This window comes from Benincasa hispida, chromosome 2, assembly GCF_009727055.1.
Source record: "Benincasa hispida cultivar B227 chromosome 2, ASM972705v1, whole genome shotgun sequence".
NCBI lineage: Eukaryota > Viridiplantae > Streptophyta > Magnoliopsida > Cucurbitales > Cucurbitaceae > Benincasa > Benincasa hispida.
In genome coordinates this window covers 31642476-31660310 of record NC_052350.1, presented here as the reverse complement: position 1 = coordinate 31660310, position 17835 = coordinate 31642476, and the positions used below count along the sequence as shown (strand labels likewise).

At 40.5% G+C, this 17835-nt stretch overlaps 1 long non-coding RNA gene and 1 other non-coding gene across 3 annotated transcripts; both read right to left on the bottom strand.

Annotated features, from left to right (window-relative positions):
* Positions 1-221: 221 nt before the first annotated feature.
* On the bottom strand, positions 222-328 carry LOC120072436. Its single transcript, XR_005480495.1, has one exon. It is a non-coding gene; the product is annotated as a small nucleolar RNA R71 (small nucleolar RNA).
* Positions 329-1932: 1604 nt separating this feature from the next.
* On the bottom strand, positions 1933-4621 carry LOC120071675. Of its 2 annotated transcripts, none has more exons than XR_005480309.1 (3): positions 4296-4621; positions 2261-4199; positions 1933-2112 (listed from the first exon to the last, which is right to left on the bottom strand). It is a non-coding gene; the product is annotated as an uncharacterized LOC120071675 (long non-coding RNA). The 2 variants fall into 2 exon arrangements; XR_005480310.1 differs by having other exon boundaries at positions 3698-4199.
* Positions 4622-17835: the final 13214 nt, after the last annotated feature.

Here is a 17835-nt window from a genome sequence, read left to right as displayed (position 1 = left end):
CAACCTCTATGATTTCTCCCTAGGAATCATGAGGCCAGCTCTGGATGGGTCTCTTATACACATCTAGATGTGTATAAGAGACAGGACCAATGTTGTTCCCATGTTCGCTATGCGACCAAGTAAGGAAATGGGCCTATTCTCTTGAACCAGGGGAGATAACCTCGTCGGAACAAGTAGTAGAGAAGTTTATGAAGAAATGCTTCCCCCCTACCGAGAATGCAAGAAGAAGGAAGTTGATTACAAATTTTGAACAAGAAATTGATGAATCGCTCAGTGATGCCTAGGCGAGGTTTAAGAGACTGGTGCAAGATTGTCCGCATAATGGCTTACGTGACTGTCTCCAGATGCAGATATTTTATCACGGTTTGAACCCTGCATCGCAGACAACTGCCAATGCAGCAGCTTCTGGTGGTCTGATTGACAAAACTTATGATGAGGCTAAAAATATTATTGATCACATATCAAAGAATCACGAAGATTGGAGGGAAAGCGATCAACGACTAAAAATTCGAGAATGTGACGTAAATAATGGGACCATCGCATCACTACAGAATCAAATGAATGCGATGATGAATCTAATACAGGACATCACAATCAAGAGCCCTGGAACGCAAAGGGGGCAGGTCAACGCAATTGCTCAGACGAACATGAGTTGTGCCACTTGCGGAGAAGCACTGTCACACCCCGCACCAGATTATCCTCCTAACCTGGACGGAGTAGTGACTGCAGAAGTTACCAACCTTTTTACTGGCACCCACTGCCTATCTCACCTTAAAAACCATACTCAAACCCTGTATAGATGCATATCAACACTGATGGAACACGAGACACACACAGCGGAATTACGATCTAATTACACTCTAATTTCTCTTAAATTAAAGGAAATAAGCATGCATCATGAGTTAGTAGGGGAACCTAATGGACCTATAGATCATGGGCTCTAACGATTCGAGATTAGCTAGCTAAACTCTTTAGACGGAGCTAATCAACATTTGTTAACTAACGGGTCATTCCACTAAAGTCCCGTAGTTGCACTCCCCTCACTATAGATATATTTGTGTCCATTTGATATAACCATGATTAGTAAGTTAATCCTTCACAGGTTGTTCGTAATCTCGGCTGGGTCATAAACACCGTTTTACCTCCAAGACTACATCTTGTTCCTTAAGTTCCACTGATCTTCTAATGAACAATTGGTTTAAGGTCCAACCTATAAAACGAATCCCTCTCGGGCCAAGGAGAGGATGGGGCCCCTTGTTCAAGACCTGGATTCGGTACTAAAGGGAACAACCTATCTACTATCCTATAATGGGTAGGAGTGCATTCTGTCTTATACCCTATGTTCCCAACTATCCACCCGATCTTACCCCTGAAATGGGAGGCTTATTGGGCCAGCGATATTGAGCTGCCCTCACCTATGCAGATCTATGGATAATTTCGAGTGAACAGGAGTTCATAGTTAGCTCAGGATTAAGATTAAGTTACCTAGGTCATCAATTAACGAAATAGTCAGTTTTATACATAAAAAGGCATTTAGAACGTAAAAAGTGACTATTTCATGGTTCAGTCTTATGTAAACTCTTTACATAGGATGCCCCCACTCACATATCTCTATATGAACGATTCAGGATTACATCGTTTGTACTATCTACAAAGTGGGCCGCATCTATAGTGTCCCCAGAATAAGGCGCCCAACCTTATTCATATACTATAGACCATTTTGGCTATATATTTGAACTTGATCCACATTTATGTCACACATAAAGTTCAAATTACATTAAATAGCCTCGGAACCTTAGTTTATTGGATTCAAGATTACAATTTCAATAACAACTTTATCGAAAAACAAAACAGAATATATTTATTAATTTACAAAGTACGAGTTTTAGGACATAAAATCCAACAAACACATAATTCAATACATTTACATTACAGAGTTTCGCAACATTGTTTACACATGAATAATACAACCTAGTGAGCCCCATCTAGAATACTCGTCACTAATCAGACACGTGTGTACTAGCTAATACTATCTTCAATTGCACTTCCTTTAACTTGTCTCTTTGAGTGGCAAAGCAGTATCAGAAACGTCTTCTGAGAACTAACCGTTACCTGAAATAGAAAATATTTGAAAACATGAGCTAGAAGCCCAGTGAGTGACTTTATAAAACATAAATCTCATGTTTAAGAAACATAGCTTGAAAGCGTAATACCAAAACAAGATTAAACCTAGCAACGTTTACATAAAAACCTTTAATACCATCGTTTCAAGAACTTGAGACATAGTTGAGAATGAGCACACCCTGCTCTAATTCCAACGTCAAGCCGTGGCCAGATAAAACCTCTTCCTCGACCTGTTCACATTAAATTGTAGCCAGAAGAGATCCCTACATCGATCTCTTTAAACAATCCGATGGTGTCTCAGACAACGTCCTTAAGACATAAACGTAGATAACAACTTCTATACATCAATACTCATTAGATCTTGGATGAGAACGAGCATACACCACTCTAGCTCTCAACGTCTGTTATTAGCCAAGAGATCCATATCTCGGTCTCGCATTCACACTTGCCTACTTACATGTGGAGTTTACTATGTGCCGTCAACATCTTAGGTACATTTATTCAGATACCTTCCTTACCAGTATTTCTACTCATTTGTTCTTTGAAATACCAACACATGTACCTTGGGAAGTTTAGATATTTAAACGTAGTATGTTAAGCTTCCTTTAACCTTAGCCTTAACCCTAACACATGCTTCATATTTGGTGAAATAGCTAAATTAAAATATATTCGACTAGCTTATGGAACCACCAGCATGCATTAGACATGTATATCATGCTTGGAAAACTCATACATTATTAAACATCAAGCATTGATGATCATTCTCAAGCATTAACAACTCTAGTCTATCCTTCTAGCCTAGAAGGAAGTATGACTATCTCTATTCTTAGTTGACATTGACTTAATACATCTAACCCTCAATCTCAACCTTAATCATGGAGAACTCTTTTGCTCAATCCTTCGACGTCGTATTACCTATGCGCACGTAGTTATAACTAGGTACCGTCGTACAATATATACCTGACTAGGATACCTTCTCAAAAGTCCTTCAGTATCCTCAGGTACTCCTGCTCAGATACCTTCTCAAACGTCCTTTAGTATCGAGCTGTTAAGATACCTACTAATATGTCCCTCGGTATCAATTTGGCCGGATACCTTCTCAAAAGTCCTTCGGTATCAAGTTGGCCAGGTACCTTCTGAAGTGTCCTTCAGTACCATGTTGGTTAGATACCTTCTCATATGTTCTTTGGTATCAATTAGACCGGATACCTTCTTAAAAGTCTTTCGGTATCAAATTGGCCAGGTACCTTCTCAAGTGTCCTTCAGTATCCATTACACAACAAGCCACTAACATTTTGTTGAACATTACAGTTTAGTGCTCAGACCATAATACCAGTTCATCTTTCATACAGAACCATCATAAAAATGGAGTTACTTAACCCTACTGTAAGTATTTGAACAATGTAACCCATTTACATCAATCCCATGGTAAACATACTCTACTCAGTATGAGAAACCATTTCATAATCTTATTGCTTGGCACATCATTTATTTACTTAGCATGAGAAGTACTTCCAGTGATATCATAATTTACTAAACCAGTAAAACAATAAGAAATCACACAGTCACTCACAGTTTCTTGGTCTCTTAATGGGTTACGAGCTTCTACTAGCTCTTCATGGCCTGAAAGAATATATTTCTCCAATTAAACTACTTAAATTTCCTAGCAAAATATCTTAAGCAGCTCATTAACCAACGGAATTTCCATCCTCAACAAACTGCCTTACTAGCGAGATCACCAAGAGCAGAACCAGCGAGATCAACTTAAGCGACACTGGAGAGAGCCTCACCAGCGACACTAGCGAGAGCCTCACCAGCGAGAGCCTTACAAGCGATGCTGAAGAGAACGACACTAGCGATTCCTTCTCATTTCTAGCGAGATTTGCCCCGAGAGCGAGATCCTCTTCACAATTCCCAGCGATACTCTGCCCAAACCACACCATCGATACCTTCCTATTTCCAGCGAGATTTGCCCCAAGAGCGAGATCCTCTTTACAATTTTAGCGAGATTCCCATTCATTTGCAAGCTGTTTGCTTGTTCTTCCCAAGCAGCTGTCTGCTTATTCACAAGTTCCCTGTTACAACTTTAAAAATTCATCACTCAAAATCTAGACTTCTTTTGAAGAAACTTCCTTCTACAAACATGTTTAGAATTGAGTTAACTTTATTACCTTAAAATTTCAGCCATCAATTCCTTGTAGTTTAGCCTAGAACCTTGAATCTTCACCTCGGGCCCTGTTTCCCCGAGATTCTGTTTCTCTTGCAACTTCATCACTTTCCCCCTCTTCTTCTTCTGCCATCTTCCTTTGGCACAACAACTTAAGAATTAAGTCTTCTCAGCTTTTCAAATGGCACCGATTTCTCCAAACTTGTTCATGTAAATTGCCAAACCGAACTTTTGAGGTTCCCTTTCCTCTTTAATCCTCTTGCCGCCTCTCAATTCAAGGACAATTTGCCACGTCAACACATTTCCAATGTCTCAGCCCAAGTCAACAAGTGAAATTCTTTATTCAGTACGTTTTCTTTCCCTTCCTCTTAGCCTTATAATTTGCATGCATTTCCACCTACATGATATATTATATTATTTTTCTTTCCTTATCATTTATTATTCATTATTTTATTTTTTTATATATTTTTTTAAATACCCTTATCTAAGGAACCTTAGTTCGGGTTTTACAAGCACATCCTACTGAAGAATGCCCAAGGAACCTGCAGTCAGTATACTTCATAAAGAACAACCCTTTCTCTGATATATACAACCCTGGGCAGAGAAATCACCCCAATTTCACGTGCAAAAATAATCAACAGCGTTATCAACCTATGGCGCAAAAAGACGGCCCGCCAGGATTTTTCCCACGAACGAACGGTCAACCGCAACATCAAGCTAGCAGCTCACAAGCACTGCCATCTTCCTCTATGGAGAGCCTATTAAAGTAATACATTGAGAAAAACGAGACGGTCCTCCACAACCATGCGACTTCTATCCGCAATCTTGAAATTCAAATAGGACAAATTGCAGGTGAGTTGAAGAATAGACCGCAAGGGACGTTGCCGAGGTCAACTGATCTCCCTCGCAACCCAGGGAGTGCATGAAAGGAAAAATGGCTAGCAGTCTTCTTGTTAAGCGGAAAAACGACAACGGTAGAAGGGAAAGACCCATCAGGACCAACCTGAATGTGGTGAAAACCAAGAACCCATTGACATATGAATCAAAAAAGCTCGAAAAGATGAACTCAGAAGTTGCATCCACCTCCAGGCCCTCTAGAACACGAAACAGAAGAAGTACAGCTACCACCATTTCCACAAAGATTGAAAAAGAAATAGAATGATGAAGAAAAGATCGCTACGATGGCAGTAATGCAAAGGTCAAACACTGTAATCCCACCGAAGATGTGTGACCCAGGAAGCTTCACGATAGCTTGCTCAATTGGAGGGGTCTACATCGGTCAGGCACTATGCGATCTTGGGGCGAGTATAAATTTAATGCCAATCTCAATTTTCAAACAATTGAATGTGGGAAAACTAACGCCTATGTCGGAGACTCTTCAACTTACGAACATATCCCGAGTACACCCTGAGGGAGAGTTGAAGGATGTCTTGGTCTCAATTGACAAATTCATTTTACCGGCAGATTTCATCATTCTGGATCATGAAGCAGACGAAGATGCGCCCATCATATTGGGATGACTGATAACTTGTAGAAATACAAGTTATTTATGCCACCTTATCTAGATATTGCGGCAAAAAATGAGGAATTATGCGCTAATTGTATGCAAATTAAATTAGTTTGATAATAATTTGAAATGCTTGCAATAAAATCCACTAACGCCAAAAGATGGAGAATTTGGTGAAAATTTACTCTGTTTTGTAGGAAGACCAAAGTCACCACTTGCGCCTAAGGCTCGAGAGAACTTCATCAACACATCTCTATCACCATTGCGGCCATCGAATGCCATCGCACAGACATTCATTGAAGAAACGGCGCAATGCAATAGTCGATCCTGATCCATATGACAACCGCATGCGGATATAAAAACAAATGCTGCATGCGGACCTATGATCGAGTGATAAAAATGAGCAACGTAAGAGTGGGAGATTCAGACGCGTGTACAGCTAACGGTTGTGCACAATTTACAGTTTGATTGCATAACAGAAGGAATAAAATCCCTCCATCTTCGAAATTTTCATAATCAAAAGTGGGGAGCACTTGGCCGGAGTCAAAGCTATTCTGCCTATAAAAATTATACTATTCGATCTGGGTGAAGTGCTGCAAGATTAAAGAGAGAAAAGAGCTTAGTTGAATGCTACAAAGTAAGATCCGGGAAGAAGAAGAGATAAGGCTGAAAGGTGTAATCTCAATTCATCCTATCAATATCCCTAAGCGAAGCTCTATTCAAGGACCCTGCTACCGGAGGAGCAAGCCTGAGAGGGAAGCTCTCCTTACCATTATTCCATCCACAACCGGCAAGCAGATCTTCATCGATCGGTGACCAAGAGATTGGCGCCTGATTGTCCTTATTCTACCTTTTCTACGTATTTCATGTCTCTTCTATCTTTCTGTTCATTCATCATGTATCAAACTCTTAATAGAAATATTAGTAGTTTCGATCATATTCAGTATTCATCTTATGTCTTTCACCGTTCACCCGTTATTCACTTTCTCCACTATGTTTTCTTAATCTTTTGATAAGCACTATAAATATCCAAAGACTTAATGTAAATTAAAGTTATGTAATACGTTTAGCTAAAGCATGTTGGATGGCATCTTCACCTGTGAGAGCAGAAGTGAAGATGTCATTCTGATCTATCGAGAGAAGGTCAGGAGAGTGCGTTAACGAAAGCGAGTAGTACTTCCAGACATGGAAGCAACCTTGCATTCATTACGTCGGACTCTAGTTTCAACGCAGACATGCGGGAGATGCGGCCGATCACTGAAAGGTGTACGCCATGATAAAAAGGGAACAGTATTTGTATCTTTACTTTCATTAAGAACTTGCGATAATTTGTATACTTATTTTTCTTTTCTTTTCTCACCACAAGACTTATTGTCGCAATCCATGTCCTTGCACAACCTTCACAGCTATTCTTACTCTTAGCATCTTGTACGTAGAAACTATATTGAACACATATAGTATAGGTTTACTATATTTTCAACGCATTTATTTTACTTTTATTTTATGTAATTACTTTTGTACAAAACATTCTATCAAAGTATTATAAACCGGTCGCATAACATCATGAAAACACCGTATTAAATCGGTATCGTATTTCCCCATGTTCGACCTCCGATCACACCGAGAAACTTACGATGGAATTATACTTGGTTTCATCGTAAGGAAACTTGTAACACAACAGGGCATACTACCTAATCTTAATAAAACATCGCATAATCAGTAGTAGTATCGCATTGCATGCATCACATATCATCTCTACTAGTTAACAAGTTTATATATGCGTTAAAACTACAACAACTTTATGGTGCCGTTGCCGGGGAAATTACTGGTCAACGGTTTATTATTTGAGTGTTTTTTGTTGTTTTGCAGGACAGATCTCATTGTACTGGCTATTCTACGTGGAGAACAGCTTGACGGTGTATGAGTTATGGTGCTGAGCCAAAATTTATCGCGGACCCTGAGATCGAACGAACCTTCCACGCAAGGAATCATCTGAACAGGAATCGGCGTAAGAAAGCAGCCATGGCGAATAACAACAAGACAATTCCTGAGAACCAAGGGATTGCGCGGCCAGCCCAAGACCCTGTATTTTTGGCAACTGATCGCAATATCCCAATGAGGGACTACACAGTGCCTAACTTATATGACTTCTCGCCAGGCATCTCAAGGCCAACTGTTGAGGGGAATGCCAGATTTGAAATCAAGCCGGTCATGCATCAAATGATCCAGAATGCGGGCAAGTTTGAGGGTCTACAAGGTGAAAATCCCCACGCCCATCTGACTAGCTTCATAGAGATGTGCGGCAACTTCTCCATTCCTAGCGACACTCCTGAAAATATTAGACTATATTTTTTTCCTTATACCTTAAGGGACGAAGCGAAGAAGTGGGCATATTCACTGGAGCCCAACGAGATTACTTCATGGAGGCAGTTGGTAGAAAGGTTCATGAAGAAGTTCTTCCCACCAGCCGTTAACGCAAGGAGACAGAAGGATGTGTTGAATTTTGAGCAGAAGGAGAATGAGACCTTGAGCACTGCCTGGGTGCGATTCAGGAGGTTGGTAAAGAATTGTCCGCATATCGGGATTCCCGATTGCGTTCTGATGGAAACCTTTTATAACGGCTTGAACCGAGCAACGCAGGCTGTTGCTAATGCCTCCGTTGTAGGAGGATTCATGGACAAGACCTATACTAAAGCTAAAGTCATCTTTGACCGCATCTCGCGGAACATGGATGACTGGATTGATGATGGATATGGAGGAAGGGGAAATAATCAAAGAAAGAATGAGACAGCCATTGTCTCTGCCGAGACAGTGACTGCACTGGCCGCCCAAATGGCCACAGTGAACTCTATCCTCCAGACAATGGCCATGAATCAAGGAGCCATTGCCCCACAATCAGCGCAACTTGCTGCACCAGCTCAAGTGGCCGCAATTGGTTGCGTCAATTGTGGTGGGGCTCAAGGGGCTGACAGTTGCCCGTTAAACCTGCAGCAGGTCTGTGCCATCCAAGGCAATCCCTTCAGCAACACCTATAAACCAGGTTGGATAAGTCATCCTAATTTTAGATGGGGTGGCAATCCTAACCAAGGGGGGCCAATGAACCATCAGGGAGGCAATAGGGGCAATTTTCACCAACACCAAGGGCAACCAAGACCTCAGAACCAGCAACCCTCATCATCAATATCGAATGCCTCGGGAGGATTCTTAAAGTCACTGCTAAAGCAATACATGGACAAAAACGATGCGGTGATGCAGGCTTAAGCATCCTTCATAAGGAACTTAGAGATCCAGGTGGGCCAGCTGGCGTCAGAGTTAAGAAGTCGTGCACCAGGGATGTTGCCCAGCAATTCAGAAGCCTCGAGATCAACTGGAAAAGAACAATGTTAATGAGGACATTGAGTAGGCAAGTTTGACCGCATACGATGATGTGGATTACGATCATTCAACACGACACATCTTTTCGGTCCATATCTTGATCAATCCTTTATCGACCTTCAAACAACTTCTTATTATTAATTTTTGGAACTTTATATTTTTGCATTAATTCTTTTTTTAGCATTAAATTCAGAATTTATTTTATCATTGCAATTTGCTTCTTCTGTTATTTTCAGCATTCAATTTATTCTCGTATTTATTCTCGCATTTAAGTTGCTTTTTGTAGTTAGTGTATACTTTGATGAATGAATGATTGGTTTTGAAGACAGTTATTATAAAAAGACAAGAAAAGCGTGAATAGAAATAAATGAAATAATAAATGAGAGAGCAGAATTTTTAATGGACGCATCTTGTGTATACTAGGAATGCGTTGCAATCATCTAACTCAACTATACTAAGTTGAAGGTTGCGCTCGCATATGAATTTTGCCCCACCTTGGTCGATGCACTACGTTGAGGTATTCTCCAGAACTGCATTGACTAAGGAAGTGTGTTGCGAGGTCATATGCGTTGTTGACCATCTTCAATAGATATATAGTTGCGTTAGTGAATGCGATGTGTTGAAATCAAATTTGCATCCATTCGAATAAAATATTAAAAAGTATTGTCTGGTAAAGCGGGAGAAAGTCTAAACGATTCGTATCCCGAGCATTTAAAGCTTGGCAGACGAAAAGACGTCCCTCTGAAAATTCCATAATTACGAGAGGTGGATCGACGCGCCTGTTGGACTGCCCAAGATCAGACGTCGCGCAAATCGCAGTGGGCCCCACATGGCCCAACCTATAAATAGAACCTTCCCCTTCAGTGGAACCTTTTTACCTGCATTCGAAAAACCTTAAGTTTTTTTTGCTCTCAGTCTCCCAGAATCCCTAAACCTTAAGTCAGAACCCCATTTTCTTCCCAAACAACTTCAATGGCCGACCAAACCCAAGCCCGTTCAACTTCACCTTTTGCCAACGATCAGGCAGCCATGCGAGAGGCAGCATTCCTAGCTGCTAGTCGTTGGCTGGCCGCCCAAGCCCGTAATGCCCCACGAACCACCAGAAGATCCCAGAGACACTCATTGCCCTCAAGACCCATTGTGTTCCAAAGAAGAGGCAGCACTGAAAGCCTACCAACTCCGACGGTCTCCACAGAAAGCGAAAGGAAGAGAAGAGACGACACGGAAGTGTTTGGCAACATCCTGAGCACCTTGAAGCAAGGAGAAGGCTTGCCCGAGGCAAGGGTTATAAATCAACCACTGCCTACGGAGGAGGAGATAGTGGTTGCGTTGAATGAAGCCACCAAGGATGGAATAGTGGTGGTGGTGGAAGAGGCAGTGGAAGAAGTGGTGGATGGAGTGGTGGAAGAGGTAGTCGAGGAAGTAGAAGTTGCAATCAGGGAAGCAATTGAGGCTGAGATCGTAATGGAAGCAACAAGAGAAGTGGTTGTTACAGTGATGACACCTGAAGTTGTGGTGATGGAGGTTGCGGACACATTGTCTAAAGTAATCCAGCTTGAGGAGTTGAAGGCTGCAGATGTAGAGGCAATAGTTGAAGTTGAAAAATAAGAAAAGAAGAAGAAGAGGAGTCGGGAGCACAAGGAAGGAAGGGTTAAGTCTTCACGTCATCGCAAATCAAGGAAAGACAAAGAAAAGAAAAATGATGATGAAGATGAGGAAGCCAGAAAGAAGAGAAAAGAAGAGAAGGAAGAAAGAAGAATGCGCCATAGGGAAAGAAGATGCTTGAGAGAAGAAGAGAAAGCAGCACAAAAGGCTGCTAGCCCTGCGAAGGACTGAGAATCAACCTCTGTGAGGGAAGATCAAGAGGAACAAGCGCAACCGATGGAACCACCGCAACCTGAAACAGTGCAGCCGATTGCGGTGGATGTAAATGAAGAAACTGAATGAACCCCTCTGATGCGGCGTCGCAGGGAGAATGTGCCCCAAGGGTCTGAAATCGACCCTTAAAGATTAATTTTGGCTTTAGAGCAAGAAGAAAGAAAAATAAAAGAAGAAGAAGAAACACAAGAAAAGTTGGAACGGGGCAAGCTCATAATCGCAGAAGGGAATAGGCAAAGAAGGATTGAGTTTGAAGAAATGAAGAGAAACAATGAGCCTACCCGGTTAGAGGCAATTAAGAAGCACGGGGAGGATCAACGCCTATTGCTGATCTCTTAGCAGTTTGAAGAAGAATTTGAGAGGGAAGAGAAGGAAGAAGAAGAAAATAAAAGGAGGAAGAAGGAACAAGAGGAAAGAAGATTGAAAGAAGAGAAGAAAAGGAAGCGCGAGGCCAATAATTGGTGCTTGCTCAAAAGCAAAGGCAAATGACTCGCAGAGCACAAGGAAGAGGAACGACGCAAAGAACGGGCAAGGAGAGAAAGACAAGCTGCCCGTCTTGCAGAAGCGCAAGTCCAAGCTCCAACGGTTAGTGAGCCCCCAGCGGCCAGGAAGAGATCAGTCAAGAGAAAGGAAAATGACAACATGTTGTTCGAGATGGGTTTCTATCCTGCACCGAACCCACTGCCTGATCTAGTCACGAGCGTGATAGTTGAGCATGGATGGGATACTTTCTGTCAATGCCCATCCATTATTGTGCCTCAGGTAGTGAGGGAATTCTATCAAGCAACTGTACGAAGATAGAGATGTGGTGACCTTTAGAGGGACGTCTGTGCTCTTCAGCACAAAGGAAATAAATGAACTTTTTCAGTTGAGGATAAATCTTGATGCGCCAGGAAACGCAATCATTGAGGATCCCTCAGAAGAAATGATGGAGGAAGCGCTGAAGGTGTTAGCACAGCCGGGGACAAGATGGACTATCTCCCCAAAAGGCATTCACACAATGGAGTCCAAAGCTTTGCTGCCGGAAGGAAGACTTTGGGTGTACTTGGTCAAGAAACGGATGATCCCAACAACGCATGATCGTACCGTGTCAAGGGATCGGGTGATGGCCGCATACTGCATTGCTCGTGGCATCCCCATTAATGTGGGCAGATTGATCGCAGGACAAATCAGAGCCTTGGTGGGGCATATAAGAGGTCAATACTTCTTCCCATGGATAGTCTCCTGCTTATGCCTAAGTATGGGAGTAGGCATTGATGATGAGCCCATGTTGGAAGTTCACGGCCTCATCAATATGAAGATTCTGAGGATGCTTCTCAAAGACTCCCCCCACTACTTGAAATTACTTGCCAAAAGGCCTACGATTGACCTTAATTCGCCGCAAGAACCAAGGACCAAAAGAAGACGAGAAGACAAAGGCAAGGAAAAAGTTTCTGAATCTTCAGAGTCTAAGCCCTTAATCAGAAGGCCTCGTTAGATAAGAATTTGTTCCCCCGGCCAGCCTAGCTCACCAATGTAACCTTCCTCTCCTCCTCTTCCTCAGCCTATTGATCCTCTTCCCCTTAACATTAATCTCCTTCCCAACCAGCAACCCCAACCTCCCACTTTCCGTACTCCCACTGCCACAAGTTGATGACCCACACGATTTGGGCGAGGGCACATCAGCCCAACCTCAAAACGATGCTGGCGAGACTTCGCAGGCGTAACCTGCACCCACTCCCCTGGCTGCCAAGCTTGCTGAAATGAGACAACTTTTTGCCCAACAGCAAGAGCTTATCAATTAGCAGCAGCTCTTCTTCAACCAACAGTTTGAGGTCGTTATGGAGCGCATTGATGAGATTCAGTGTAGTGCTGCCATTTCAAGGGAAGCACTAATCAACACCCAGCGCAACTCACATCGCATATTCCAGCACCAGCGTATGATAGCGGAACATAATCAAGAGTACTTAAATTTTCTCACCACCTATCTGCATGGGCCGATGGTGCCTCCCCACTTAAGGAAACCATTTTTATTTGAAGATGGCTCAACCTTAATGCCTTAACCGTCGCAAGATCCTCCAGCCCCACAGACTTAATTTTTTTCTTTCTTGTATCATTTTTGTATTCTTTTTGTATACTTTGAATTCATTCTTTTGTAACTTAATATTTCTTTGACTCTTGTACAGGCCTTAAGCTTTGAAGTTTGCATTCATTTGTAATTATTTGCAAACTTCTTTAATCTTCAATACAATGCAAGTACATAGTCACTTCAACTTTTTGCCTTTGCCTCTTCCTTTATCTTCCTTTGTAAATCTGTGCTTTATTTTTACTCTTATATTTTCACGTTCTTCATTGCGTTGCTATGATGCATTATATGTGAAACTTAGAAATATTTCTTATACTTAGTAGATTCCGACTAACACTTAGTTAACTCTTAGTTTAGCAGTACTTTACCTTTTAATTTTCAAAGTCCTACTCAAACCTTCTTTTTGAAATTTTCTTCTAAGTGTTTGTCTAGTCTATCCAAACAACGCAATGAGGACCTTGCTCATCTTTAAATTTGGGGGTGGGGAAGGTCTGAGTAGATGGATGCAAAATTATGTAGTATTAAAAGAAAATGCGTCCTTTGTTTAGCATAAAAAAATATATATTTTATTATGACAAACTCCACTGTCAGCGCAAGGGATTTCAAAATATTGTTCCCAACCTGATAAGAGTTTAGTTGTGAGAGGAACTTGCTCGTAGTTGGATGTTCGTATGACACTCATAGGAACAAGCCAAAACGAAGGTGGGTCACCAGGAACAACGCAGCATAGAAATGAAAAGAAAAAGAAAGTAAGGGACAACTCCTCTGAAAAACATGAGTTAAGTTGAAATTGGCACACTGACATAGTTGGATCTTCGCATGAAATCCATGGGGGCAAGCCAAAACGAAGAGTGTAACCATGCTCAACTGTGCCTAAATGAATAAACGACGCAAAATTTTTGCTCACAACATATAGCTTTATCAAGTTGTTTTGCCATGAAGAGATAAACATTCTATCCTGAAAACTAGAAAAGTGTCTTTGAGCAGGATTTTGTTAAGTAAAAGAATAAAATAGGGCTTGCTAAGAGTTAGCAAGGATAGAAGGAAATGCGATGTTCGGAAATGTACCTAAGGGTTACATTCGGAGCAATTAATATTTTCGTAAAAATATAGGATAAGATTGGAGCATGATTTCCTTAGTAGAAGATATGCTTGAGGACAAGCATATATCAAATTTGGGAGTGTGATAACTTGTAGAAATACAAGTTATTTATGCCACCTTATCTAGATATTGCGGAAAAAAAATGAGGAATTATGCGTTAATTGTTTGTAAATTAACTTAGTTTGATAATAATTTCAAATGCTTGCAATAAAATCCACTAACACCAAAAGATGGAGAATATGGCAAAAATTTACTCTGTTTTGTACGAAGACTAAAGTCACCACTTGCGCCTAAGGCTCGAGAGAACTTCATCAATGCATCTCTATCACCATTTCGGCCATCGAACGTCATCGTGCAGACATTCATTGAAGAAACGGCGCAATGCGATAATCGATCCTGATCCACATGACCACCGCATGCGGTTATAAAAACAAACGCCGTACGCGAACCTATGATCGAGTGATGCAAATGAGCAACGTAAGAGTAGGAGATTCAGACGCGTGTACAGCTAACAGTTGTGCACAATTGACGGTCTTATTGCATAACAGAAGGAATAAAATCCCTCCATCTTTGGAATTTTCATAACCAAAAGTGGGGACCACTTGGCCAGAGTCAAAGCTATTATGCCTATAAATACCCCAGAGGATTCAATGAAAATTATACTATTCGATCTGGGCGAAGTGCTGCAAGATTAAAGAGAGAAAAGAGCTTAGCTGAGTGCTACAAAGTAAGATTCGAGAAGAAGAAGAGATAAGGCCGAAATGTGTAATCTCAGTTTATCCTATCAATATCCCCGAGCGAAGCTCTGTTTAAGGACCCTGTTACCAGAGGAGTGAGCCTGAGAAGGGAAGCTCTCCCCACCATTATTCCATCCACAACCGACAAGCAGATCTTTATCGATCGGTAATCAAGAGATTGGCGCCTGATTTTCCTTATTCTACCCATTTCTACGTATTTCATGTCTCTTTCTATCTTTCTGTTCATTCATCATGTATCAAACTCTTATAGAAATAATAGTAGTTTCGATCATATTCAGTATTCATCTTTATGTCTTTCACCGTTCACACCGTTATTCACATTTCTCCACTATGTTTTCTTAATCTTTTGATAAGCACTATAAATATCCAAAGACTTAATGTAAATTAAAGTTATGTAATACGTTTAGCTAAAGCATGTTGCACGACATCTTCACCTGTGAGAGCAGAAGTGAAGATGTCATTCTGATCTATTGAGAGAAGGTCAGGAGAGTGCGTTAACTAAAGCGAGTAGTACTTCCAGACATGGAAGTAACCTTGCATTCATTACGTCGGACTCTAGTTTCAATGCAGACATGTGGGAAACGCGGCCGATCACTGAAAGGTGTACGCCATGAGAAAAATGAAACAGTATTTATATCTTTACTTTCATTAAGAACTTGCGATAATTTGTATACTTATCTTTCTTTTCTTTTCTCACCACAAGACTTGTCGCCGCAATCCATGTCTTGCATAGCCTTCACAGCTATCCTTACTCTTAGCATCTTGTATATAGAACCTGTATCGAATACATCTAATTTAGGTTTACTATATTTTCAACGTATTTATTTTACTTTTATTTTATATAATTACTTTTGTACAAAACACTCTATCAAAGTATTACAAATCGGTCGCATAACATCATGAAAACACCGCATTAAACCGGTACCGTATTTCCTCGTGTTCGACCTCGGATCACACCGAGAAACTTGCGATGGAATTATACTTGGTTTCATCGTAAGGAAACTTGTGACACAGCAGGGCATACTACCTAATCTTAATAAAACATCGCATAATCAGTAGTAGTATCGCATTGCATGCATCGCATATCATCTCTACCAGTCAACAAGTTTATATATGCGTTAAAACTACAACAATGACCATTTCTATCGACCGATCGCACTTGAATTGATGTGCACAAGGGAGAAATCGTGATGAACATTAATGAGAAGAAGCTCCGGATTGAGGCAATCAAGATTTGAGAAAAGGAGAAAAAACCTCCATGGACTTGAAAAATCTAGATTAAAGAAGAAACAAGCAGTCCCTGCGTTAATAGGTGACATGCCACTCAAAGCTCGGTTAGGAAGGAAGAAGCTTATGTTAAGCTTGTTTTGATGTACACATATTTTGAGAGAAGTCTGAGACTTGTGGATTTTATTTTGGGACCTCTATTTTGTTCTTGTGCTGTTTGTTGAAACTATATTTGTTGTCTTTTCAGAATTGTATTTAAGTTGTTTTGTTGGATAAAGTCATAGTTATTTTACTGCTAAGTCGTTTTTGCATATTAAGGTTTTGAGCAGGTTTTACTTAAGTTAGGCAGTAAGTGCTGGCAAGTAGGTCGGCAATTGATGTCGTCATGTCCCCTTTCGATTTTAGAGGGTAAACTAGGAGGGGGTGTAACATGTAAAGCTTGAACAACAACCTAAACTAACTCGTAGTTAAAGTGGAAGTAAAAGGTCAATCCACAGGGAAAGATTATTTAATATTTTCCTTAACCAAGCTTAACTATGAAAAGCTTAACTATGAAACCTATGAAACGGGGATTTTTTATTAAGACAAGAAACATGCTAAAAATCAAAAGACAAAGGATAATTGTAACTAAATTTAGAAAAATATTGCTTTTAATCCAAGTTAGACGTTCAATGCAATTCTTATCATTAAATTCTACAAATTTAATTCACAATCGGATTAAGGTCGCAATTACCCACTTAACTAGATTAAACTAGTCTCTACAAAGGCAGACAACTAGTATTAACCTAGTCAAGAGAGCGTCATAATCAACAATTAAGGTAGGATAGCCCTAACCTTAATCAATATACATGTTTCTACCTCTATTGGGTTTGATAGTGGCCATATAAAAGAGAAAATACACGCATTAAGTTCTAGGATTCAATTGCACCAATTAATTGTTAAGATAGCTTACTCAATTAATCGAATTTTCTTCAAATCTAGTAATTAGTGCATCTTAGAATAGTTATTAAACACACAATTACTATTGCCTCTTGTAGATCTTGGCTAGATATTCTATCGAACATATTAAAAGCAACACATTCAATCATGAGTGTGACAACATGTAGGCTAAACATGTTCAAGATATAGATCATTTAACATGCTTCAAGAATTAAAAACAGATTCAAGAATGCTCAAATCAGGTTGCTAATGATAAAAACAAGTAAAAACTCAAAAGAATTTGCAAGAACTCTTGAAATAGAAACGAGATTCAATTACTTCACAAACCATAGACAAATTCATGAAGAATTACAAATTATTGATTACAACTCAAAAAGAAATTAAAATCTAACATAAGTAGGAAACAAAATTACCATAGAGACTAATTGATACGTAGAGAAATTCCAGCCTCCATTGATATCGTGTTTCTTTTCTTCAACAAAAATGAAAAAAAAATATTTATACTTGCAGGGTAGCGTCGCGACGCTAGGGTCAGCGTTGCAATGCTAAATCACAAAAAAACCAAGAAGCGTTGCGCTTGAGATGTGACGCTGGGCTTGACGTTGCATTGCGTGAGGTGCGTGCGGGATGAATCGCGTCAAAATTTAAAGCGTTGCAACGCTGTCCTGTTTTGTAGCAAAAGCGAGCTTTCTA